Source organism: Rattus norvegicus, chromosome Y (assembly GCF_036323735.1).
Source record: "Rattus norvegicus strain BN/NHsdMcwi chromosome Y, GRCr8, whole genome shotgun sequence".
Classification (NCBI taxonomy): Eukaryota; Metazoa; Chordata; class Mammalia; order Rodentia; family Muridae; genus Rattus; species Rattus norvegicus.
The window spans coordinates 58,690,152-58,698,297 of NC_086040.1; the positions used below are offsets into that span (position 1 = coordinate 58,690,152).

Below are 8,146 nucleotides of genomic sequence, written 5' to 3' on the forward strand. Positions count from 1 at the left end.
TGTCACGTTGGCATAAAATCAGAGCGGTTGTTAGAATGTGATTGTCCCATGGGAAGGGTGGCACAAGTAGGAGGTGTGGCCTTGTGGGAGTCGGTGTGGCCTTGTAGGAGGAAGCATATCAATGTTTGTGTGATATGCTTCTTCTCCAACACCATGTCTTCCTAGACGTTTCCATGATTCCTCCCTTGATGAAAATAGACTGAACTTCTGAACCTGAAAGCCTGCCCTAATTAAATGTTGTCCCTTGGGGTTTGGGATTTAGCTCAGTGGTAGAGCACTTGCCTAGGAAGCACAAGGCCCTGGGTTCGATCACCAGCTCCAAAAAATAGAACCCCCAAAAAAATGTTGTCCCTTATAAGTTGCCTTGGTCATGGTGTCTTTTCGCAGCAATAAAACCATCATAAAACCAGCCAGTATAAAAACTCCCAAATAGCAGAATTAATCAACGATAGAAAGTAATTTCTAGTCCTGCAGTGAGAAAAGTATTCTTGAGAGAAGAAACAGCAATGAATGAGTCCAAGATAAGGTTGTCTCCAAAGACACTCTTGGAGTGTAGATGTGGCTCAGAGAGACCTCATGGAGTGCACAGGGGCTTCTCCGGAGGAGAGAGCTACATGGTCAGGAACCGCAAAGCATTTTAATGTCACGGCAAATGGCATAGGAAAAAGCTCAGCACCTCTGCATTGGAGGCACCATCAAGAGTTTTCTGAGGATAAGCTTACATGTGACTAAAAGACGGGAACTTCCTGGGGCTAGATAGGGTAACAGGGCCCACAAGTGTGTAGGAAGCCATCCAGTCGAAGGAGAGCCAGGCAAGACAAGCCAGTGCAGGAGCTCTTTGTGGTCATCTAGGGGCATTGAGCCGAGACCAAAAAAAAATATTACAGGATGCAACAGAGTCTAACGTGCTCAGGGAAGCTAAACTCAGGATCCAGGTAACACCTGACAGAAGCTCATGGCATCCTCATATTCCCTTTTAAATTACATTTAAATTAATATAATATAATGGGCTTTATGATACTTTCAGGAATCAATAGATATAAACTGAGTTTGGCATTCACTACTCTTGAGTTATCCTCGTCAAAATGTCCTCCGAGGAAGCCTCTACCTCACATCCACCTTCTGTAGTGATGTCTTGGCTGTTCTTTAAGGAACCAAAGAGACCAATATGGATGCGGCCTAAGTTCAACTCATTCTAGACCCTTTCTGTTCTTCCTGGGTCTCCTGCTTCACTTTTTGAGAACTACATTTGGAATTCCTTTGTCCCTCTGTGTCCTCTACTCCCTCATGTGTTCTTTAGTCTTTCTTCCACGTCCCCATCAATTTAATCTTTCTTACCCTCATCCTGGTCTCTTCTCTGCATGTGAAGGTTGGATTTATTTGAAAAGATGACTTTAGGGGCCTGGAGAGATAACCAATGGATCAAGAGCTCGTCTGCTTTGAAAGAGGACATGGATTTGTTCTTTGAGCTCATGTCCAATGGCTCCCAACCACCTTTAATTCCAGCTCCAGGGGACCTGACTATTCTTGTCTCTGTGGTCTCCTGTGTTCATGCCTTGCCCCCACCCACATAATTAAAAATAATACATCTTCAGATGAGAAACAGGTTTCATTAGGTTTCGTTAGTCAAACAATCCCCGATCTTCTCTGATTCTCTGTCTGCTTGGATCAGTTTATTGGGTTTCCCCTTGAGTTCCAAGACCACCTCCCTGATACCTGCCCCTCTTTCCCCATTTGTTTCTCCCTCAAACTTCACCTCAGAGAGTCTATCTATTTCTGGCCCCTCTCCACTGCTTCCTAAACATCCATCTTTTTTTTCCCGTGCCATCCCTGCTCCTCTAAGCCTCATCTCCAGTTCTTTTCTCTCCCTATATACCAGACCAGCTCAGTCCTGTTTGTTTTAGCCTACGGGAAATCAGACTCACTGTTCACAGATTTGACCTTTCCGGATTCCTCTCCATGTTCCATCCACCACAGCCCGTCTCCTCCACCAAAGTGTGCACACACAACACGTCACATCGCACATTTTAATTTTTAGAGCAAAACCAAATTCCACTGGAAATGATACTGGGGTTGTCAAAGGCCCTTGGGTATCTGAAACACAGAAAAACAAACATTTTCCCCCCAATCCTATAAATTCCCCATCTATTTTTCCCTCACATTGTGAATTTCACCTTAACAGATCTTATCCAACACATTATAGACGTAGATGTGGACGTCACCATCAAACTTGATCAAGTACACGGAAGGCGTGGCTGGAACTTGGTAAATGACTTTGCCGATCTTTTTGGACCTGTCGCTTCTGGTGAACTGCACACATTGACCTGTTAAGATGTCGCTGTAAACGTCTGACTTCACCTCTGCTGGAGGAGTCTCTGGAATGATACAGAGGTTACCTTCTGCGTAATCGTCCAGGAGCTGATAGATGTATAGGACTGGATCTTTCTTCTTGGTGATTTAAAACCAGTCCTTCATGATCGGCACCTGGGCTAGGACCACCCCCCCTCCAGTTGTTCTTAGAGCCATGTTTGCCCTCAAATTTATGCTCCACAGCTCGGCCAACCATGGCTCTTGCGAGATGGGCGTCTTTCACTTGAGAAAACACTACTTTGTGAGGCAAGACCTTAAGCTTTAAAATTCTCTCATCGCTGTGAAGTTCCTGTCCATAGACACAGTTAATTCCATCATACTTGACCAGATACAGAGAGGGATTTGTTGGCAGTTGATCTAGAACGATGGCCTTCCACTGGGTGACGGGCTCATCACCTACCTTACATCCATGAGAAAATCAGCAGCCCACAATGTTCCCCAGAGCCTGGGGAGAAGGCCTCCTCCTCCTCCGCTTCTGGAATGATGGTGTGCTCATACTCCTCTGAGACATCCTCTTCTTCTTGGCTGTAGACCTAGTGCGGTAGGCCACGGCACTCTGGTCCACTGTCTTGTGGCTACCGTTCTGTGTTCAGGCTTCATACTTGCCCGTGCCCTGTGTTTGAAGAGCTCACCTGCTTAAACCAGACACAATGCTGTTGCCTCTGAGTGCCTGCAAGAACAATGGGGGTGGGGTGGGGAGGGCGCTGGACCAAGGCTCTTTTCTAAAAGAACTTTGGAGCAGGTGAGGAAGGGGATGGTAAACAGGGTTGAGCATCTGAATGTAATTCTGTCATAATCAGAAGTTCGTAGGAAGGCTGGGCAATGGTGGAGCACACCTTTAATTCCAGCACTCATGAGGCAGAAGGAGGCCGACCTCTGTGAGATCAAGGCCAGCCTGGTCTACAGAGTTAGTTCCAGGATAGCCAAAGCTACCCACAGAAAAACACTGTCTCAAAAATCAAAATCTAAAGTTCAAAGGGAAATGAACAAATGGTTCTCTACAGCTCAGAGTAACATATTCAGACACATTTCTTCAGCCCGAGGCACTTTGCCTCTGGTGAAGATCCTCTCCTTGAATGGCTAGGTCAGTGTGGGATTAAGTATCCCTGTCCCCACTTTAAGCAAGCAGAACAGAGAAAGGATAGCAAAGGAGCCAGAAGGGTGGCCACACCCCTCTTCTACCCTCTAACTGTGAGCTATGTGGCAACATCCACAAGTGTCTGCCCAGAAACACAGCACACCAGTCTACTGGCTTTCTGTACTGTGCATCCTTACCCAGCCCCAGGTTTATTCCGCGATGCTGTTGCATCTTCGACCGCAACAAGAGTCTTTTTTGTAGGCAACAACAGCCATTTAGAAATAATATCTCCTGGGGTTGGGATTTAACTCAATTGTAGAGCACTTGCCTAGCAAGCACAGGGCCCTGGGTTCGGTCCTCAGCTCCCAAAAACAAACAAACAAACAAACAAACAAACAAACAAACAAAGAAATATTATCTCCTAAAATGCACAGGCACAGAGAGGAGCTTTGGCATTTTAGTAGAATTATGAATTAGATATTGTTAGCAAAGTATAATAAACTCCGGAAACTGACTAGCCTAGATCATCCGCCTAGCTCTCAAACGTGGAAGACATCAGAACATACGGTTACGTGCTGTACGAGGGAAAACTTTTAGCTTTCTGGACTACAAGGGTCCCAGTTATCTTCATAAACGTATTTACCGAAAGAAAATGTCCTAGTCGTCCAGATTCTGTCTTCGGAAACCGGTCAGGCTCCAAAAGCCTGTTGAGTAATTGTGGGGTTCAGGAGCTGAACTGTCCTTCACACCCCGCTGCGAAAATAGTGAACCCACCTTCAGGGGAGTCTAGAGCCCCCAAGTGGAAGAGATGCGCAACCTCCGCCCTTGTGCTCTGTGACATCATCCAGGCTCTGCTTGCGTCATAGAAGCCCTCTCAGCCCAGTTCCTTCCCTAGTTACGCTTAGAAACTTCCAGCATCTAGGCTTTAGCTTCTCATGTAGCCTCCTGGAGGCCCAAAGTAAAGTCCCCACCCACATATTCTGATGACTCGAGTCACAGTCTGTCCAAGTAGCTCTTTTCATGCTTTTTTTTTTTTGAAAAAGTCTTTGGTTTCTGAGTCACCAACATCCTTGGTGGTTATTTTCCCAGCTCCTATCTTTCCTTTGGTTATCTTTAAGTCATTCTCCGTATCAGAAATATTGCTAGGCTCTCTCTCCGAGGCAGCCCACTGGATAGCACACCAAAATTAGCTTTATCAAAACCCACAATTAGAGGACGGCCATTTTTATTCAAACAAAGCTGGAATTTGACAGGATTAAATACCTTGTATTGAAGTCAATGGCGATCATGAATTATGGATTATTTGCAAAGAGCGAGGAAAAATTAGCTCTTGGACCTGCTTCCAAGTCTGGATAAACTGATGACAAACCCGATATCGACCAGTCATATTTTAAATGTCTTTAAAATTTACCAGCACTTCTGGTTACAAGGAATTTATTAGATCAAATGCAGCAAAACAGGAGGAAATAGATGAGGTAATTTTATTTTTGAAATATGGGTAGACAGAATACTGGATGCAGGTAAGTATGGAGTTTACCTTTAAATTACAGGGCACTTTAATTGTTTGTGTCACATAGTTCTTCAGATCTTCAAAAGGATTCTTTTCAGAACCCTCCCCTGTCCCCACTACACTCTGACCCTCTTTTCCCTCTTCCCAGTAATTCCCTTCCACTTTAACATTATAATTTTTTTTAAATGTACTTAGAGCTTAATAACTTATGGCAGCTTTTTAAAATCTGCCCACTTTTCTAAGTGCACCGTCTTCTTTTTCTACCTTCTATCGTAGTTTAAGCACATTTTCCTTCACACTTTGAGTTTTCCTCTCTCTCTGCTCTTATGACTCCTCTGCCATTATGTGACTGTTGGTCCACTATGTGGCTGACCTCAATGTTGGGTTAACTCAAATGACATGATTTTTCCCCCTTTTCTCCCCTTCATCTCCCTTTTCTAGGCACCTGCTGAGATTTGCAGCCTTGGGGAATTTTTTTTTAAGTCTGGAAATCACACACACACACACACACACACACACACACACACACACACAAAACACACATACAGAAACACTCATACATTAACAGAAACACAAACACACACATACATACACACAAACACACACATACATACACACAGAAACACACACACATACACACACACAAACATACACATATACACACTCTAACACACAAATACAGTGAGAGACAGAGACAGAGAGCGACATGGTGAGAGACAGAGAACCCATGAGAAAACATGCAATATCATCTTTCTAAGAACAATAAACAGAGACAACTTTCAAAAATGGGAAGTGCACGTAGGCATCAAGAAGAACAATCTCATCATAGCCGTCAACTTGAGGAGGAAAGAGTTTGTCTTACTCTATCTTCTAGGCTCCCGTCAATTACTGAGCGACGTTGGGGCAGGAACTCAGGCAGGACTCTAGAGGCAGGAAAGGAAGCAGAGACAACTTAGAAATGCTGAGTACTGGATTGCTATCCATGACCTACTCAGCTTTCTCTCCTTCTCATACAACCCAGGGCCACCTTCATAGGGGATGACAGTACCCACAGTGGGCTAGACACTTCCACATCAACCATCAAAAAAAATTCCTTACAGATGTGGCCAAAAGCCTCTCTGATGGAGGCAATTCTTCAGCTGAGGATCCTTCTTCCAAGGTTGAGTCAAACTGACAATAAAAACAAACAAGGAACCCTGCACATCCATTCTGATTGCCACACTGTGTGTAATAGACAAGCCATTGGAAAAACCTTAGCTGTTGATCACTGGAAGAATGACTTAAAAAATGTCATATACATTGATGTGATTCTCATCTATGTTTAAGACCAAAGGGTTTTGTTCTCAGAAAAATGGATGGAGTGTAAAATACAATATGTTAAGTGAAACAAGCCAGACTCAAACAGACGATTGCGGAATTTAGATTTTAATAAGGGATATTAAGTGAAAGGGGGCATTTGGGAAGAGGAAGGGGAGCAGCAGGGTGTGTGTGTGTGTGTGTGTGTGTGTGTGAGTGTGTGTTTGTGTGTGTGTGTGTGCAGGTGGAAATGGAGGTGATTTGTGAGGATGAAGATGGCTAATGTACAGTATAAACATGTACAAGGAGTCACCAGTAAGCCCACTGACTTGTACATTTAAAGCACATCGATATAAGAGAACTGAGTCTAAAACAATGTTTTGATTAAATTGGGGGTTCATAGTTTAGAGATTGCATAAAGTTTATTCATATTTTCCTTCCCACAGGTGGCTCTTGCTGTTTCGAACTTGATACTGGTGACAGGATATAGAAATGAGCTTTGGTGTCTTTACCTCATCAATCACCTGGAATTCACGTCATTCAGTGAGGCTACCGTGGGGAAGGAGGTAGTTAGAGAACTTATAGGTACACAACGTGGGAAGAATAATGCCCATCCCCACTACAGATATCCAATTTTTCACCTCATCTCTGGTTTGAATGTGTTTGCCCAAAAGTAATTTTCTGAAGATTAATCCCCAGTGGGAACGTAGTTGTGAAGAATTGATTAGGTCAAGAGGGATCCGACCTACAAATAAAGATCCATTAATGATGCTATTGTAGTAAAAGGTTAAATTATGAAAGGGAGTTTGGCTCCCTCTCTTGTCTTCCTAGCCCATTGAATCCCTTCTGCGGTGACAACATCCCACAAGAACTCCTTCCTCTGCCGATGGTCTCTTCATCTTGGATTTACAGGCTTCTGAATCAGAATCATACAGAATCTGTGTCATTATAGACTAGGCAATTGGTGCCATTCTGTTTGTCCATAGAAGCATGAACATGTCTCAGAATTGTGAGCAGCCGCGTCATATGGGAAAGTGAAGCTGGCAGAGAGGACAAGGTTGTTAGTGCTGACTGAGGACAAGATGGGTTCAGGGTTAGCGTGTGTGCTCTTCATGAAAGAAACAGCACAGAGGAAGAGTGTAGATTGGAAAGGTGCAGCTTGGGAGGGACTCAGACATCTACTGTTTGCCTTGTGTGGACAAGGAGCCATTAGGTAAGGGAAAGATCGCCAGGGATAGCTTCAGCCACTGCTTTTGGCTAGCAGAACCCTTTTTATAATCCTCATCTTCGAGGATGTAAAGAAAACTGCCTGGACTCAGTTGATCCATCAGTAACCATCAAGGGTGTGTCCACTATTCCAGAGGGACCCAGGAAAAAGCCTGACCTTGGAAGATCCTTTGCCTTCCAGAGATGGAGACTCCTCCCCAGCAACACTGGGCAACCCATCTACTTCGGTAAAGGCCTCCCACCATGTCCAGATCAGTGGTTCTTAACCCTTGGATTGAGACCCCTTTGGGAGCTCAAATGGCCCTTGCACAGGAGTCACATATCATATATCCTGAATTCCAGACATTTACATCACAATTCATTACTACAGCAAAATTAAAGTTATGAAGTAGCAATGAAATAATTTTGCAGTTGGTGGAGCTGTATGAAAAGGTTATGTTAGGACGGTTGAGAACCACTCTTGTTGACTCCTCTAAAATATGCCTGTTGGTATGGACTGGAGGTAAATCCCTTTTATTCAATCAGGCAAATCCAGAAAAACCAAAACACCACCATAAGTTTATGAAGGATAAACAGCCACTGTACCCACAGTGTCAGGACTGCTGACATCGTAGACAAACGATGTCAAAATGGAAATCACGGCACACCATGACCATCCCCCTAAA

General features: G+C 44.1%; 1 long non-coding RNA gene across 1 annotated transcript; it reads right to left on the bottom strand.

Moving 5' to 3' along the window:
- Window positions 1-1,626: 1,626 nt before the first annotated feature.
- LOC134484456 (uncharacterized) lies at window positions 1,627-4,227 on the bottom strand. The gene is made up of 4 exons (XR_010061912.1): window positions 4,092-4,227; window positions 2,771-3,040; window positions 2,175-2,375; window positions 1,627-2,094 (listed from the first exon to the last, which is right to left on the bottom strand). It is a non-coding gene; the product is annotated as an uncharacterized LOC134484456 (long non-coding RNA).
- Between the last annotated feature and the right edge of the window lie 3,919 nt (window positions 4,228-8,146).